Here is a 19,092-nt window from a genome sequence, read left to right as displayed (position 1 = left end):
GACAGGCACATCACAAACATTTTTTAAAGATGCCTCTCTGTGCAGCAATCTATGTATCCACAGACAACATCATAACAAGAGCGTCAGTGACACATCCATGTTTGTTCACGTGAGCTCTTGCCAGTCTCCAAAGCATGATAACTGCTGCAGCCACATACAGGGTCCTCCTAAAATATCATCAAAGCCTGGCTGGTTTTTATGACAAACAACATACCTATAGAGAGGGGAATCCAGTTTATCTCCAGATGCTTACTCAGTAAGATGTAGTGCATCTGTATGTTATTTACATGTTCAACAACTGAATATTCCAGGGCTGTTTTGTGGAGATGTGATAACTTTAGGAAGAGCCTCAAGCTGACTAACCAAAGCACGGAGAGGAGTCATTCAAATGTGCAATTTGGTATCTGTGCTTCTCTTGGTAGGAGCTCAGTTTCCACACACCTCTGGCAGCAATCCTTTCCCCGCAGAGTCCCTGGGCTGGGGACGTCACCTGTGAATTTCTCCCCAGGGCAGAACACCTCTGTTTCACTCCTGAACAGAGCTGTGATTTTATGATGCTCTTTCTGATAATATATTGTATCAAGTGAGACAAAAAAGGCTTCCTTGGAAACCAAGATCAGATTATTGACACAGTCAGCTGGGAAATTCATTAGGGCATTTCTGTCACCTTTAAGAGTGTTCTACTGCTCTGGATTTGGATTGTCTGATCAGAGGCTACAAAACATTAGTGCTTCAAAAGGACCTGCTATTTTCAGCCTATAATGCACCTATCAGTCTTCTTTGCATTTACCCTGCCTTCCACCTTCAGCAAGTTCAGTAGCATCTGCAGTTGACACCCACTGGGTTCTGCAACCACTTCTTGGGCAGTGTTCTGAAAATGCTGAACAGAAAATGTCCTTGTAAATTTTAAAAGGGAAAAAGTAGAGTCTGTGCAAACAGATGTAGAGTGATGATGTCTTTTTTTTTTTTTTTGCTTAAACACTACAATTATAATTAATTTGTAAGTGCACAGAACGGTCAATATTAGCAGCTAGTTTTGTATGGAAAGATCTTTAATCAAGAGTTCCGGATTTACTTTTCCAAGTTCCACTCCATCTTTTCTAGCAACCAAATGCATATGAGCTAAAGAAAAAAGCCTCACACACAGTACAGTAGTCATTAAATTTTATTATAGTAGCTTTGAGCCATTACCGTCTAGGGAAGGGGAGATGCTTAATCTAAGAACTGAAATTAACTTGTTTTGTATTATCCTTCAAACTGGAAAACTACTTTGGAGTACCAAGATTATTATCACATTCTCAGAGTGCATATAAATGTCACTTTCTGAAAGTCAGAGTTGGAACTGTAAACCACAAAAATCCAATATTGCTACCACAACTTTTATTACAGCCACAGAGCTTTATATCCTAGCTATTACTGTTAAACTATTAGTTTGTTACTTCCTAAACATCTGCTGTGTGTTCAAGATACAAAAGAAGATGAGGTGCCTGCCTTGTGCAGGGGGGGCTATAGGTTTAGACATATAATAAATCACACTGGGAATAGAAAGGAAGCATATTTAAGTCTTGTGATGAGGGCAAAGATTGCCCTGCTGTGTTTTAGCTGCTCTGTTACAACCTACTGGTATAAACACTGTTTTGGAATAAAAGTTAACAGAGGGAATTATTCCAAAATGCCTTTGAGAAATGGTTATTCATAAATAGGCAGCATGTCCATTCACTTCTGCAAGCTGCCTCTCAGTGTCTGTGTATATCTACGTGTACATAAAAGGAGAATGAGACTTCTTTACTGACCCGGGACATCCAGAGAGAATGGGAACTGAGACTGGGAGCCAGAATATGAACTCGAAAGGCTCTGCATGTTCTTTAGCTGAGAGCTGATACATAAATATTTTTAACTCCAGTACTAAATATCCAGGCTTATATGTGATGACAGGAGATTTAAAATAAGATTTTGAGCTTGAAGCATGGAAATGTCACAAGGGCTTTAAAAGCGCTGCTCCTCATTGTGAGACAGGTAACAGTTAAATGTGTTTTTGTGTAGTGATTAAGACTTCTCTCTGTCACCAGTCTTTATGTAATCCTACCACTACACAGTGGTGGGCCGCTAGCACAGAAGCACGTATAATCGCTGCTACAATGCTGGGAGAGTGAATCTGAGGTGTGTGGGAAGAAGTGCTATGGAAAGCGCATCACACAGACAGACCGAAGAAGGCAGCACGGGGAGGTAGCTGCCAGCACCCCAGGATCCCAGAATGTGCTGGTGAAATCCCATCCCGGCTTCTGCAGTGGGGGAAGGAGGAGGCGAGGCTGCAAAGGGCACTTCTTCATGGTTAAGGTCTGTTTTTAATAACAGCTACTTTGTCAAGCTGTAAAGGAAAGTGAATTGCAAGTAATTTGCATTAGGCTGGAGTTAGGAGAAAACTTTCACCTACCCAGATGGAGTTACATAAAGCGTGTTTTTTTTCAGATCACTTGCCAGCTCCAGAAAACAAATATTATTTTGAAAGGTCTTATTAGCCCTCACTATTAAGTTAAGGGCTTCAGATCCCAGGACCACAGTGCCACACAGCCCATGCATCTCCTAAGAGTGCTGCCCAAGCCCCCATCCCCCAGATTAGTGGAAAGGGGTGGGCATGGATGACAGTCCCACCCATTCAGGTGGCACACGCTTTAGTTGTGCAACAGCCCCCACACAGGTCCCCTACCAGTTTCATTGCTCTCACTTAGTAGCAGGGCGTCTGGTCTGCCTTGCAGCAAAAGTCTCCTCCTGTGTGTTACCTGCTATTTGCAACCCCTGGGAGCACACCAAGGTGCATCCTCATAAAGCTTCGACACATCCATCAGGGAGGTTCACAGCATCACATTTGCTGTGAGGAGGAAGGAGGTCCTCCTGCCTATGCCTGTGCCCATGCCAATGCCCGTGTCCATGCCAATGCCCATGCCCACGCCAATGCCCATGTCCTTCCTCCATTGCCCAGCCCTGTTGCACAGTTCTTTCAGGCTCCAGCAGGGAAAGGCTTCACCTGTAAGGATGTTGCTTTCACAGCACTGAAAACATTTTCGAGCTGGAAAAGCAGCTATGTGGTAGTCCTCACTTCCCACCTTTCTAAACGTTCTCCCTCACTTTTTCTTTCTACCTTAGAGCCAAAATGTGGCTGGTTTCTCCATGAGACCCTGTGAGGAGGGAAGCCACAGCCAAGGCGAGTAGGGCTACCCCATTCCCAGCGTGAGTTTTGGTGAGGTGGACATGGTCCACAGCCCATGTGTGTATCCCAACACCCCATGTGCAGGGACCCTCTCTCCCCACCATGTTCTGCCACAGGAAGTGCTACTGCTATGAGGCAGCTTTCCAGTGGGGATGGGGAGACCTGCCAACAGTGCTGCAAGAGCGATGTGACAAAGGATCACTTTAAATCTGGAGCCAAAGCTGACTTCTAAAGGCTTTTGTTGCTGTGTATGGTGTATTCACCAGACTTCAAACCACCACGGGAACTTCTGTGGCTGTTTGTCATGCCTCCTTCTCATGCTGGCTTGTTGGAGGCCAGATAATATCATAAATTCAAGGAAGGTAATTCGCATTTCTTAAAATGCTATGGCATAAAATGTATGCCATAGGGCATTAACCTTTCCACTATTAAAATGTAGTTTTTGCTGTGCATGTGTAAGCATTTGGAGATCTGGTTCTGACCAATGTCATCACAGAATCACAGAAAGTTAGGTATTGGAAGGGACCTCGAAAGATCATCTAGTCCAATCCCCCTGCCGGAGCAGGATTACCTAGACCTTATCACACAGGAACGCGTCCAGGCGGGTTTTGAATGTCTCCAGAGAAGGAGACTCCACAACCTCTCTGGGCAGCCTGTTCCAGTGTTCAGTCACCCTCACCGTAAAGAAGTTTTTCCTCATATTTAAGTGGAACCTCCTGTGTTCCAGCTTGCACCCATTGCCCCTTGTCCTATCAACGGATGTCACTGAGAAGAGCCTGGCTCCATCCTCATGACACTTGCCCTTTACATATTTATAAACATTAATGAGGTCACCCCTCAGTCTCCTCTTCTCTAAGCTAAAGAGACCCAGCTCCCTCAGCCTCTCCTCAGAAGGGAGATGTTCCACTCCCTTAATCATCTTCATGGCTCTGCGCTGGACTCTCTCTAGCAGTTCCCTGTCCTTCTTGAACTGAGGGGCCCAGAACTGGACACAATATTCCAGATGCGGCCTCACCAGGGCAGAGTAGAGGGGGAGGAGAACCTCTCTCGACCTGCTAACCACACCCCTTCTAATACACCCCAGGATGCCATTGGCCTTCTTGGCCACAAGGGCACACTGCTGGCTCAAGGTCATCCTGCTGTCCACTAGGACCCCCATGTCCCTTTCCCCTACGCTGCTCTCCAACAGGTCTGTCCCCAACTTGTACTGGTACATGGGGTTGTTCTTGCCCAGATGTAGGACTCTACACTTGCTCTTGTTATATTTCATTAAATTTCTCCCCGCCCAACTCTCCAGCCTGTCCAGGTCCCTCTGAATGGCTGCGCAGCCTTCCGGTGCATCAGTCACTCCTCCCAGTTTGGTGTCATCAGCGAACTTGCTGACAGTGCACTCTATTCCCTCATCCAAGTCATTAATGAATATATTGAATAGTAATGGTCCCAGTACCGACCCTTGAGGGACTTTGCTAGACACAGGCCTCCAACTGGACTCTGTCCCATTGACCACCACTCTCTGGCTTCTTTCCATCAGCCAGTTCACAATCCACCTCACTACCCGATCATCCAGACCACACTTGCTCAGTTTAGCTGCGAGGATGCTGTGGGAGACTGTGTCAAACGCTTTACTGAAATCCTTGAATGCTAACCAACTATCTTGGGCCCCCTTACCTTCTAGTACCCTGTCACATGGGATTTCCCCTAGCAATTGCTAGGGGAAAATCAGCTGACAGCGGCGGCAGCGGTGGCAGCGGTGGCAGCGAATTGAGGTATTTCCCAGCTCAGTGAAAGAACAATGGTATCTACCCGGCGGAAGAAGACCAAAATGGATGTGGAAACCCAGACAGAGCTCCCATGGAAGGAGGCAATGGTGCAGGTCGCAGGCTGCAGGGAATGCTACAGCGTCTCTGTGGTGACAGGGGGCTGTGTGCGCTGTGAGCAGGTAGATGATCTGCTCGGCCGAGCGGCACATCTGCAAAGCCAGGCTGAAAGGCTTCAAGCCAAAGAAGGTTTAGGAGCATTTGGGAGGCTGAAATGGAGATAGACTGGTGGAGCCAGGCTCTGCCCTCCCTGCAACAAAAATGGGAGCACCTGCCGGAGAGCTCCCAGGATCGAGGGACCCCTGTACTCTGCCCCTCTCAGGTGGAAAACAATAACCTAGAGGAGAGGAGTGAGTGGAGGCAAGTCTATGGCCGTGGCAAAAGGCGAGTGCCCCCCTTGCCTACCTTGCCTCCACAGGTGCCTCTGAGAAATAGATATGAAGCCCTAGTGGAATACAGACGGTCCAATGGGGATGTGGTGGAGAGGTAACCTATATCAGAGGTCCCACCACAGTCAGAAAAACCTGACAGGCGTATAGCTACCTCCTCCACAAGGAAGAAGAGAAGAGTTTTAGTGGTTGGAGACTCCTTCCTAAAGGGATCTGAGGGCCCAATATGCAGAGCTGACCCCCATCACAGGGAGGTCTGCAGCCTGCTTGGAGCCCGAATCAGGGATATCACCAGGCAACTCCCCAACCTGGTGAAGGCCACAGACTACTACCCCCTGCTCATCTTCCAGACAGGTGGGGAAGAAGCTGCATCCCGTAGTCTGAGGGGGATGAAGAAAGACTACAAGGCCCTTGGACGGTTGGTAAAAGAGTCTGGGGCACAAGTGGTTTTCTCCTCCCTCCTTCCATTTTCAGGTGATGACGTGGGATGGAATAGTAGGATTCTCTCTATTAATGCCTGGCTACGAGACTGGTGCTACAGGCAGGGCTTTGGGTTCTTTGATAATGGCTGGTTTTATAAGATACCAGACATGACCGTAATACATGGGAAGGGTTTATGTCGTAGGGGCAAAAGGGTTCTGGGACAGGAATTAGCAGGGCTCATTCGGAGAGCTTTAAACTAGATTCGAAGAGGGATGGGGTGGTAGCTGGGCTTGCACCACTGGGGCAACGCTCTAGTGTTGAGGTAGACCAGGAGGCCTCCCATCCCCCTAGGGTGAAATCGGTGTGCTCAGCTCGCTCCCTGAAATGCCTGTACACCAATGCACGCAGCATGGGGAATAAACAGGAGGAGTTAGAAATCCGTGTTCGGTCAGGGGGCTATGATCTAGTGGCAATTACAGAGACTTGGTGGGACGCCTCGCATGACTGGAATGTGGTCATGGATGGCTATGTCCTGTTCAGGAAAGACAGGCCGCTAAGGAGAGGTGGTGGAGTTGTTCTTTATGTGAGTGAGCAGCTAGAATGTATTGAGTTCTGTCCAGGGGCGGATCAGGAGCGAGTTGAGGGTTTATGGGTGCGAATTAAGGGGCAGGCTGGCAGGGGTGATACTGTTGTGGGTGTCTATTACAGGCCACCGGATCAGGATGAGGAGGGTGATGAGGCCTTCTACAGGCAGCTGAGAGCAGTCTCGCAATTACAGGGCCTGGTTGTCGTGGGGGATTTCAACTACCCTGATATTTGCTGGGAGGCCTACTCAGCCAGCCATCCTCAGTCCAGGAGGTTCCTCCAGTGCATTGATGATAACTTTCTGATGCAAATGGTGGATGAGCCAACTAGGAGAGGAGCGCTGCTGGATCTTATCCTCACTAACAAGGAGGGTCTGGTTGAAGCGATGAAGGTTGAGGGCAGCCTTGGTTGTAGTGACCATGAGATGGTAGAGTTCAGGATCTCATGTGGCAGGAACAGAATAGCTAGCAAAATCACAACCCTGAACTTCAGGAGGGCAAACTTTGGCCTTTTCAAGCAATTGCTAGGGGAAATCCCATGGGACAGGGTACTAGAAGGTAAAGGGGCCCAAGATAGTTGGTTAGCATTCAAGGACTGCTTCTTCTGAGCTCAAGATCAGAGCATCCCAGCAGGTAGGAAGTCAAGAAAGGGTACCAGGAGACCTGCATGGTTAAACAGGGAACTGCTGGGCAAACTCAAGTGGAAGAAGAGAGCGTACAGATCATGGAAGGAGGGGCTGGCCACTTGGGAGGAATAGAAGTCTGTTGTCAGAGGATGTAGGGAGGCAACTAGGAAAGCTAAGGCCTCCTTGGAATTAAACCTTGCAAGAGAGGTCAAGGACAACAGAAAGGGCTTCTTCAAATACATTGCAGGTAAAGCCAACACTAGAGGCAATGTAGGCCCACTGATGAATGAGGTGGGGGCCCTGGAGACAGAGGATAAAAAGAAGGCAGAGTTACTGAATGCCTTCTTTGCCTCTGTCTATACTGTTGGAGGCTGTCCTGAGGAGCCCTAGACCCCTGAGGCCCCAGAAGAAGTCAGGATAGAGGAGGAATCTGTCTTGGTTGATGAGGGCTGGGTCAGGGACCAATTAAGCAATCTGGACGTCCATAAATCCATGGGCCCTGATGGGATGCACCTGCGGGTGCTGAGGGAGCTGGCGGAAGTCATTGCTAGGCCACTCTCCATCATCTTTGCTAAGTCGTGGGCAACGGGAGAGGTGCCTGAGGACTGGAGGAAAGCGAATGTCACTCCAGTCTTCAAAAAGGGCAAGAAGGAGGACCTGGGTAACTATAGACCGGTCAGCCTCACCTCCATCCCTGGAAAGGTGATGGAACAACTTGTCCTTGGTGCTGTCTCTAGGCACATCAAGGATAGGGGGATCATTAGGGGCAGTGAACATGGCTTCACCAAGGGGAAGTCATGCTTAACCAACTTGATAGCCTTTTATGAGGACATAACCCGGTGGATAGATGATGGTAAAGCTGTGGATGTGGTCTATCTCGATTTCAGTAAAGCGTTTGACACAGTCTCCCACAGCATCCTCGCAGCTAAACTGAGCAAGTGTGGTCTGGATGATCGGGTAGTGAGGTGGATTGTGAACTGGCTGAAGGAAAGAAGCCAGAGAGTGGTGGTCAATGGGACAGAGTCCAGTTGGAGGCCTGTGTCTGGTGGAGTTCCTCAAGGGTCGGTACTGGGACCATTACTATTCAATATATTCATCAATGCACTGGAGGAACCTCCTGGACTGAGGATGGCTGGCTGAGTAGGCCTCCCAGCAAATATCAGGGTAGTTGAAATCCCCCACAACAACCAGGCCCTGTAATTGCGAGACTGCTCTCAGCTGCCTGTAGAAGGCCTCATCACCCTCCTCATCCTGATCCGGTGGCCTGTAATAGACACCCACAACAGTATCACCCCTGCCAGCCTGCCCCTTAATTCGCACCCATAAACTCTCAACTCGCTCCTGATCCGCCCCTGGACAGAACTCAATACATTCTAGCTGCTCACTCACATAAAGAACAACTCCACCACCTCTCCTTAGTGGCCTGTCTTTCCTGAACAAGACATAGCCATCCATGACCACATTCCAGTCATGCGAGGCATCCCACCAAGTCTCTGTAATTGCCACTAGATCATAGCCACCCGACCGAACACGGATTTCTAACTCCTCCTGTTTATTCCCCATGCTGCGTGCATTGGTGTACAGGCATTTCAGGGAGCGAGCTGAGCACACCGATTTCACCCTAGGGGGATGGGAGGCCTCCTGGTCTACCTCAACACTAGAGCGTTGCCCTAGTGGTGCAAGCCCAGCTCCTACCCCATCCCCCTTCGAATCTAGTTTAAAGCTCTCCGAATGAGCCCTGCTAATTCCTGTCCCACAACCCTTTTGCCCCTACGACATAAACCCTTCCCATGTATTACGGTCACGTCTGGTGTCTTATAAAACCAGCCATTATCAAAGAACCCAAAGCCCTGCCTGTAGCACCAGTCTCGTAGCCAGGCATTAATAGAGAGAATCCTACTATTCCATCCCACGTCATCACCTGAAAATGGAAGGAGGGAGGAGAAAACCACTTGTGCCCCAGACTCTTTTACCAACCGTCCAAGGGCCTTGTAGTCTTTCTTCATCCCCCTCAGACTACGGGATGCAGCTTCTTCCCCACCTGTCTGGAAGATGAGCAGGGGGTAGTAGTCTGTGGCCTTCACCAGGTTGGGGAGTTGCCTGGTGATATCCCTGATTCGGGCTCCAGGCAGGCTGCAGACCTCCCTGTGATGGGGGTCAGCTCTGCATATTGGGCCCTCAGATCCCTTTAGGAAGGAGTCTCCAACCACTAAAACTCTTCTCTTCTTCCTTGTGGAGGAGGTAGCTATACGCCTGTCAGGTTTTTCTGACTGTGGTGGGACCTCTGATATAGGTTGCCTCTCCACCACATCCCCATTGGACCGTCTGTATTCCACTAGGGCTTCATATCTATTTCTCAGAGGCACCTGTGGAGGCAAGGTAGGCAAGGGGGGCACTCGCCTTTTGCCACGGCCGTAGACTTGCCTCCACTCACTCCTCTCCTCTAGGTTATTGTTTTCCACCTGAGAGGGGCAGAGTACAGGGGTCCCTCGATCCTGGGAGCTCTCCGGCAGGTGCTCCCATTTTTGTTGCAGGGAGGGCAGAGCCTGGCTCCACCAGTCTATCTCCATTTCAGCCTCCCAAATGCTCCTAAACCTTCTTTGGCTTGAAGCCTTTCAGCCTGGCTTTGCAGATGTGCCGCTCGGCCGAGCAGATCATCTACCTGCTCACAGCGCACACAGCCCCCTGTCACCACAGAGACGCTGTAGCATTCCCTGCAGCCTGCGACCTGCACCATTGCCTCCTTCCATGGGAGCTCTGTCTGGGTTTCCACATCCATTTTGGTCTTCTTCCGCCGGGTAGATACCATTGTTCTTTCACTGAGCTGGGAAATACCTGCTGGTGACACCCCTGGTTCACAGCTCCTTGGCGCCTTCCTCATCTTGTGCACTGGGAGGGAGTCAGCGCCCTCCCCAACGAGCTGCAAACGGCTGTGGCCTCCCCGCCCCGGGACTCACTCAATAACTGCTGACTCTCCCTCTCCCCTCTGGGCAGGGACTAGTCCCTGTCCTCCAGGAGGCTCTTTATCACCCAATCGACGGGGGGTGGTGCTACGCCCCCTCCTCTCCTGATCTGTTGCCGGGAACTTCCGGGTCCAGGCGGGGCTTGGGGCTGCTGCTCGGGGGGCCCAGAGTATGAAAACTACCCGGTACAGTCCGATCTCGCCCTCACCCCGCACTCACCTCAGTCGCTGCCGCCGCTGCCGCCGCTGCCGCCGCTGCCGCTGCTGCCGCTGCTGCCGACTGACTGTTTGTTATGGTTTCACCGCGTTTAAATCGCCCGTGGTGCCTCCAGCTAGGCCCCCTCCTCTCCTGATTCATTGCCGGGAACTTCCGGGTCCAGGCGGGGCTCGGGGCTGCTGCTCGGGGGGGGCCCAGAGTACGGAAACCGCCTGGTACAGCCCGATCTCGCCCTCGCCCCACACTCACCTCATGAAGTTCTTACTATGGAAATTGCTGGGCTGGGGAGTGCCTGTCTGTAGGTTGTATGGGATGTCTCTGCCAGGAACAACAGCAGGTCCTTGGGCTCAAGCAGTTGCTTACTGAAGGTAGATCACCTTGGGAAAATCAAGATGGAAGAAGGAAGGGGACAGGAGGAAAGCAGAAAATCTTCTGAGAGCAAAATGAAGAGATTCAAGGACAGGGTGAGAGTAGGAGAAGAAAGTAGGGAGGCTGAGGGAGAGGCTTGTCGGACAGAAAAGAGAGAGCAGAGAAGGCAAATCGTGATCTGCTTGTATACCTACTCAGAGACAGAGGGACTCCCCAGGGAAGGGCAAGCTGTACCTGCGGGGCACTGCACTGGGGAGGGTGTCTTGCTCTGGGTGCTTAACGTGCTCCATCTCCCCAGGAAAGCAACTTCCATAGGCTCAGAAGCTCTGCACGAAGCTGCTTCATCTGCTTACAATTAGTCTGACTGCAAAATCTGTTTGAGTGGGGATTTGTCTTTCTTCATTATCCTTTTACCTCCTTTTAGGACTGAACTTCCAGGAGAGGAGGACACCAGGCTAACAATAAAGGTCATTAATCTTGATGATACCCTATTCAAGGGAAAGAGGGAATGTGGTCACAGAGCGGCCTGGGCCGTGGGCCGTACACAGGTAGAAATAGAACATACTGCCATCAGTCTAGAGCTGATCTATGTTCCTGGGTCTGAGGCTTGTAATTTTTTTCTCTGTTCATTGCAACACCTTCCAAAAAAAAAAAAAAAAAAGAGAGAAAATGAATATTTATGCTCTTTGATGTGAAAAATTCTCTCTAGCTAAAGGTCAGTGCTGCAAGCAATGGTGACTCCAGAGAGGTGCCGAGCGCACTGCACGCAGGACCGGTCTGTGAGCAAGCATGCTGCGTTAGCTGTCAGGCTCCAACACAGCACCCTGGCCCTCCAGGTCAAGCCTAAGCCTTCTGCATCAGCCTTAGCTTTGGCTTGTTTTGAAAATATAAAGATCTGTCTTGCTCCAGAGGCTTGGGATGTTCCTGAGAGTGCTTTCATCTGTAGACCTTGTAGTAAGAGTTCACACGTTAGTATGACTTTATGGGAAAACTCTCACTTAGGTCTGTTCCCTACACATTAATTATAACTGGAACTCATTTCTCTGCTAAGCTTCAAGTTACACTTCAAGCAATGAAGGTTTGTAAGTAGAGAAAACCATTAACAGAGCCAGGAGCTACAGAATATGTAGCCTTTTTTTATATACGGAGTGGGCCGTGGGCAGGCAAGTCACACAGTTGCAGCATAAGAACCCAGACCGTGCATGAAAAGGAAAAATTGCAGGTTTACTGAGAAAAAGAGAGAGAAGAAGAGGAGGCCCACAGTTTTTGGGTGGAGCCCTGTTTTCTCCCCACTCCTCCCATACCAGCTGTGCTCTGGGTGGAAGGACAGAGGAGTCGGTGGCACGGCGCAACCTGTGTTGCCCTTCAGCCCCTGTCTCCACTGCACCTCCATCAGCCCCTGAGGAAGTCACAGGAGGAGGATGCTGGAAAGCAAAGAGTGAATCTGAGGATGTAGAGAACTAATAGTACAGGAAAATCCTGGAAAGCATGTGGTAAATACTGAATGCAAAGCACAGTTGCCTCCCACTCTCAGCGACTGTATCTCACATTGTATTGACTTTAATCATTATTCAGGAGCTATGACATGCAGTAATCTACTTCTTCAGCTTCATTTAGGATTTACATGACAGTCTCATCAAAATAGAATTTACTGGGACTGCAAAACAAACACCTAATTAAAGCTGAGTGTTTCTAATTAAAACCAGTAGGATGAACATGTTACAATGAATGTCATTTCCAATAGCGTCCCTAGAAATGACAAAACAAAGCGGCTGTGAGGGGCACACCCCACAGAGCACCACCACAGATTTTCACATGGTGGTTTCCCTGAGAGACGTCTCCAGAAGCTACTGGCAACCCATGTGCAGCACAGCCTCCTGGAGCAGCATCCCTGAGCTGCCACCGCAGCATGGTGGCAACTGTCACAGCCGGCAGTTTTGTGAGAGAAACTGGATGAAGCAAAAGAGGAGGAAAGGGGAAATAATCTGGGGATGCATTGCAGCTCCAGCTAAACTCAACGAGAATACCAGCATGTCAGTGGGAGTCCAGTCTGACTCTTGCATCAGAGGTGTTTTGGTAGAAGTGGCGGGGACAGCAGCTAAGGTTACCTGAGTGTCCTTGTGCGAGCACTTGTTTACCAGCCACACTTTGCTTCTTGAAATGTTGACCTTCTAAACTGTATCTTAAGGCCACACCAGGCTCAAAAGTTTATCTTGCATGAAAAGTTAGGGCAAGGACAAGGAAATTATTTGCCTCTACAGAAATTACATAAAATTATCTGAGATCTTTCATGACTCGTTTGAGTATCTCCAACACACTGATTTCCTTAGGATCAAAGAGTCAGTAAGGTTTTAAAAATCAAGCAGCAAGGTACCATGAATGCCATTAAAAATCTAAATGCCTGAAAATAAACAATAATATAACAGGATGGTCCCAAAACCTGTTTTCAAGTGGTGATTCTTGCTGCCAAACCTGACCAGAGGCTGGTCCCAACAGCTTGTACCTGGCTGTGGCAGCTCCGGACACTGGGAGTGAATTGTACTGTCCACAACAACCACTTCCCAGGTTTAGTAAATTAAAAGTCTGCAGCCTGTACTAAGGAAGAATGCAAAGACATGAGTTCAACTGTCCTGGTTTGGCCCAAACCAGGCCAATTAGTCTTAGAGAAACCAAGGTCACTGCTAAATTCCTCACTGCTTACGAGTGAAGAGCCGAAGGGGGCTCGCACCTGCAGGGAGGAGCAGACAGGGCAGGTGACCCAAGATTGACCAACGAGGTATTCCATCCCATACATGTCATTCTCACTTTCCTATTTATCACTAACCCACTGCCTCCTGGAGGTGGGGCCCAGGAGGGAGGGGCCCTCCTGTCTCCCACTGATTGGTACCAGCTTTGCCAGTTTCCAGTTAAAAGCCTGCAGGTGTGATGGCAGGGAGCTATTGCATTTTGCCCTCTGCCCGTGCTGGGGGGAGGTACTGCATTTTCCCCTCTGCCTGTGCTGGGGGAGCAACTCTGCCTGAGGAGGATTTCCAAGCTCTCAGTCTTGGCTTTGTATATATTTGTATATATTTGTATATATTTGTATATATTTGATTATTTCTATTATTATTGTTATTATACTCTTTTTCATTATTATAGTTTATTAAAACTGTTTTAACTTTTCAACCCATAAGTCTCTCTCCCTTTTCCCTTTCCCTTAGGTGGGGGGGGAGAGGGTTAACAGAGAGCATCTGCCACCTGGTTAATAGCTAGCCCAGCTTTAAACCGTGACAGATTTATTGGTGCCCAACGTGGGGCACGAGAGAAGCTCCAACAGGTTGCTCTGATAAGTTGAATCCTGGCTCTGGTGGGAGGAGACCCAGAGAGCTCAGCTGAGAGAATATCAGATTTCTTCCTTTGAGATTTACGAGGGGTTGGAAAGTTAAAACAGATAGTGAAGATGGTGATGTCATTTTTGAATGCTGTGTTATCTCATCTTTTTATGGAGTTTCTTTCACAGCTGAGTATTGCAATAATGCCTTACCTGCTGTGGGCACTGTGTTATTGCTTGCTTCTTATGAATGTTTACATGTAGTTTAGCAATGGGCGCTGGTCGAAATGTATTGTTTTGGTATGGGGTTTGATACTGATTTATGCTGTGATAAACTGGGCAGTTAATATTCCGATCTCTTATCTCTATGACACAATGATGGGCAGCTTTAATCGCGAATCAGTAGCAGCAACTTCATCTGCACGCTCCAGGCGCCCTTTAGCTGATTCTGTTAATGATTACACTTCCAGTTTTACTTTGGGAAATAGTACCTTCTCCTTTTCTGCCAAGCTGATTCCACTAGATTTTGCGAAATTAGGATGGTGCTGTCTAGGTGGCATGTTTTTATTTTTGGTTGTCCTGAATGTGTTTCTGATGTGGGATAAGATTAAATATCGGTGCAGGGACAGTTGTAGGTGTTATGCAGCCACCTCAGATCCTACAGTGTGTACTGCCACTACAGCCACTAAACCCGCTGAAGCCTCGGCAGCCTGTACCACAGCTGCTACACCCCCCAAGATGGCCACTGCAGCTACTCAGACTCTCAGCACTCCCACGACAGCCACTGCATCTACTCAGACCCCAGCATCTATCGAATCTGTACCAATTGCTCCTGTAACCAGGAAGAAATACCAAAAGAAATCAGCTCGTGAAGTGAAGGATGATGACTCAGAGCCTTCTAAGGAAGAGCCATCATATGACCCAGGTGAGGGCCCTTCTCAGGCAGAGTTAGGGCCCAACACAGATGGGGGTTTCCTCGATCGTCCTTTTAAAGCAGACCCATCACAGAAGAAAGGTCCTTCTAAAGCAGAACTATCACAAGAGGAGGACTCGGACATAGAGATAACCTACCACTCTTTATCCCTGAAGGACCTGAGAAATACAAGGAAAGACTTCAGCCGTTATGACGGTGAACCTATTATTACCTGGTTGCTCCGATGCTGGGATAATGGGGCAGACAGCATGCAATTAGATGGCAGAGAAGCCAGACAGTTGGGATCCCTGTCCAGAGATGGTGGTATTGATAAGGCGCTCGCAAGAAAGTCAAACACTGTCAGTCTCTGGAGGCGACTCTTGTCAGCTGTAAAGAGAAGGTATCCCTATAAAGATGATGTTATGAGCCACCTAAGCAAATGGACCACTAGAGAAAAAGGTATTTACTACCTTAGAGAACTAGCTGTGCAAGAGATCATTTATAGACACCCACGGGACATTGTAGATCCTGTAGATCCTGATGAAGTGGAATGCAACCGATCCATGTTCCGGAAGGTTGTGAAGAATGCTCCGCTGACATATACCCATACATTGTCAATATTAGTATGGGGAGAAGATGATATGGCACATTCTACTGTGGGCGAAATGGCTAACTGTATGCGACAGTATGAAGATAGTATTTCTTCCCCACTGCAGGCACGCATCTCGGCTGTGGAAAAACTGACTAAGGAAAACAAGGACTCATTTAAACAACTGTCAGACAAACTGTCCAGGATCGAGAATAAACTTGACTCTCTACCTACACAGGCGCGCGTTGCAGCTGTTAGGAGCAAACGCTCTCCTACAGGACCAGCTCAAAGGAAACAGAACACATCACGAGGTATCCTGTGGTTTGCCCTGCGTGGTTATGGGGAGGACATGAGCAGATGGCATGGACAACCTACCAGTACCCTACAGGCACGAGTACGTGAGTTGCAAGCTAAAAGAAATACCAGAGAGAATTTTTCTAGAAGGATGGCTGCTCCAGTTACCAGTGAGCAGGACCCCAGCCAGGGTAGATGGGCCTCAAATCACTTTTTCCCAAGTGTGAATAGGAGAAATGAAGGTCCAGTCCCTGTGAGCAGCACGAATCCATTTCTTAATTAGGGGGGCCCTGCCTCCAGCCAGGTGGAGGAGAGGGACAACCGAGTTTATTGGACTGTGTGAATTCGATGGCCTGGCACATCAAAACCACAAAGGTATCGCGCCTTGGTAGACACTGGTGCACAGTGCACCCTAATGCCATCGGATCATAAAGGGGCAGAATCTATCAGTATTTCAGGAGTAACAGGAGGATCTCAAGTGTTATCTGTATTGGAAGCTGAAGTGAGCCTAACTAAAAATGAATGGAAAAAGCACCCCATTGTGACTGGCCCAGAAGCTCCGTGCATCCTTGGCATAGACTACCTCAAGAGAGGGTATTTTAAGGACCCAAAAGGGTACAGATGGGCCTTTGGTATAGCAGCTGTAGAGACTGAGGACATTAAACAGCTGTCTACCTTGCCTGGCCTCTCAGAGGATCCTTCTGTTGTGGGGTTGCTGAAGGTTGAAGAACAACAGGTGCCAATTGCTACTACCACGGTGCACCGACGACAATATCGTACCAATCGAGACTCCCTGATCCCCATTCATAAACTGATTAGACAACTAGAAAATCAAGGAGTGATTGGCAAGACTCGCTCACCCTTTAATAGTCCTATATGGCCAGTGCAAAAGTCTGATGGAGAATGGAGATTAACTGTGGACTATCGTGGCCTAAATGAAGTGACGCCACCGCTGAGTGCTGCTGTGCCAGACATGCTAGAACTTCAATACGAACTGGAGTCAAAGGCAGCCAAGTGGTACGCCACCATAGACATTGCTAATGCATTTTTCTCTATTCCTTTGGCACCAAAGTGCAGGCCACAGTTTGCTTTTACCTGGAGAGGTATCCAGTACACCTGGAATCGACTGCCCCAGGGGTGGAAACACAGTCCTACTATTTGCCATGGACTGATCCAGACTGCACTAGAAAAGGGTGGAGCTCCAGAACATTTGCAATACATTGATGACATCATTGTATGGGGTGATACAGCAGCAGAAGTTTTTGACAAAGGGGAGAAAATAATCCAAATTCTTCTGCAAGCTGGTTTTGCCATAAAAAGAGGCAAGGTAAAGGGGCCTGCCCGGGAGATCCAGTTTTTAGGGATTAAATGGCAAGATGGGCGTCGCCAGATCCCGATAGAGGTGATCAACAAGATAACAGCTATGTCCCCACCAACTAATAAAAAGGAAACACAAGCCTTCTTAGGCGTTGTGGGTTTCTGGAGAATGCATATTCCAGATTACAGCCAGATTGTACGCCCTCTTTATCAGGTGACCAGAAAGAAAAATGATTTTCAGTGGGGCCCTGAACAACGACAGGCTTTTGAACAGATTAAACAAGAAATTGTGCATGCAGTAGCCCTTGGACCAGTCCGTATGGGACAAGATGTTAAAAATGTGCTCTACACCTCAGCTGGGGACAATGGTCCTACCTGGAGCCTCTGGCAGAAAGTGCCAGGGGAGACTCGAGGTCGACCCCTAGGATTTTGGAGTCGAGGATACAAGGGCTCTGAGGCCAATTACACCCCAACTGAAAAAGAGATACTGGCAGCATATGAAGGAGTTAGAGCTGCCTCAGAGGTAATCGGTACTGAAGCACAGCTTCTCCTGGCACCCCGATTACCAGTACTAGGCTGGATGTTCAAGGGTAAGGTTCCTACTACCCATCATGCAACTGATGCTACATGGAGTAAATGGATTGCATTAATTACACAGAGGGCTCAAATAGGAAACCCTAATAGCCCAGGAATCTTAGAAGTGATCATGGACTGGCCAGAAGGCAAAGACTTCGGAATGCCGCCAGAAAAGGAGGTGACACGTGCTGAAGAAGCCCCACCATATAATGAACTACCAGAGGATGAGAAGCAGTATGCCCTGTTCACCGATGGATCCTGCCGTCTTGCAGGAAAGCATCGGAAGTGGAAAGCTGCTGTATGGAGTCCCATACGACGAGTCACAGAAGCCACAGAAGGACAAGGTGAATCAACTCAATTTGCAGAGGTAAAAGCCATCCAGCTGGCTCTAGACATTGCTAAACGAGAAAAGTGGCCAAGGCTGTATCTTTATACTGACTCATGGATGGTAGCAAATGCCTTGTGGGGGTGGTTAAAGCAGTGGAAGCGAAGCAACTGGCAGTGCAAAGGTAAACCTATTTGGGCTGCTGAATTGTGGCAAGATATTGCTGCTCGGCTAGAGAAACTAGTCGTGAAGGTACGTCATGTAGATGCTCACGTACCTAAAAGTCGGGCAACTGAGGAACATCGAAACAACCAACAAGCGGATCAAGCTGCTAAAGTGTTCCAAATAGATTTGGACTGGGAACATAAAGGTGAACTATTTTTAGCTCGGTGGGCTCATGACACTTCAGGTCATCAAGGAAGAGATGCAACATACAGATGGGCTCGTGACCGAGGGGTGGACTTAACCATGGACTCTATTGCACAGGTTATCCATGATTGTGAAACATGCGCCGCAATTAAGCAAGCCAAACGGTTAAAACCTTTGTGGTATGGGGGGCGGTGGTTGAAATATAAATATGGGGAGGCCTGGCAAATTGACTATATCACACTCCCTCAAACCCGCCAGGGTAAATGCTATGTGCTTACCATGGTGGAGGCGACCACCGGATGGTTGGAAACATACTCTGTGCTCCATGCCACTGCCCGGAACACTATTCTGGGCCTCGAAAAGCAAATCTTGTGGCGACACGGCACGCCAGAGAGAATTGAGTCGGACAATGGGACTCATTTCAAAAACAGTCTCATAGACAACTGGGCCAAAGAGCATGGCATCGAATGGGTATATCACATCCCCTATCATGCACCAGCCTCTGGGAAAATTGAACGGTATAATGGGCTGTTAAAAACTACCCTGAAAGCAATGGGGGGTGGAACCTTTAAAAACTGGGATAAACATCTGGCACAAGCTACCTGGTTAGTTAACACCAGGGGATCTATCAATCGAGCTGGCCCTGCTCAGTCAGACCTTCTACATACAGTAGAAGGAGATAAAGTCCCGGTGGTGCATGAAAGGAATCTATTGGGAAAAACTGTCTGGATTCTTCCTGTAACGGGCAAAGGTAAACCCATTCTTGGGATTGCTTTTGCTCAGGGACCTGGATGTACTTGGTGG

The sequence above is a fragment of the Nyctibius grandis genome, chromosome 3 (genome assembly GCF_013368605.1).
Source record: "Nyctibius grandis isolate bNycGra1 chromosome 3, bNycGra1.pri, whole genome shotgun sequence".
Classification (NCBI taxonomy): Eukaryota; Metazoa; Chordata; class Aves; order Nyctibiiformes; family Nyctibiidae; genus Nyctibius; species Nyctibius grandis.
Note: the sequence above shows the minus strand (reverse complement) of the source record.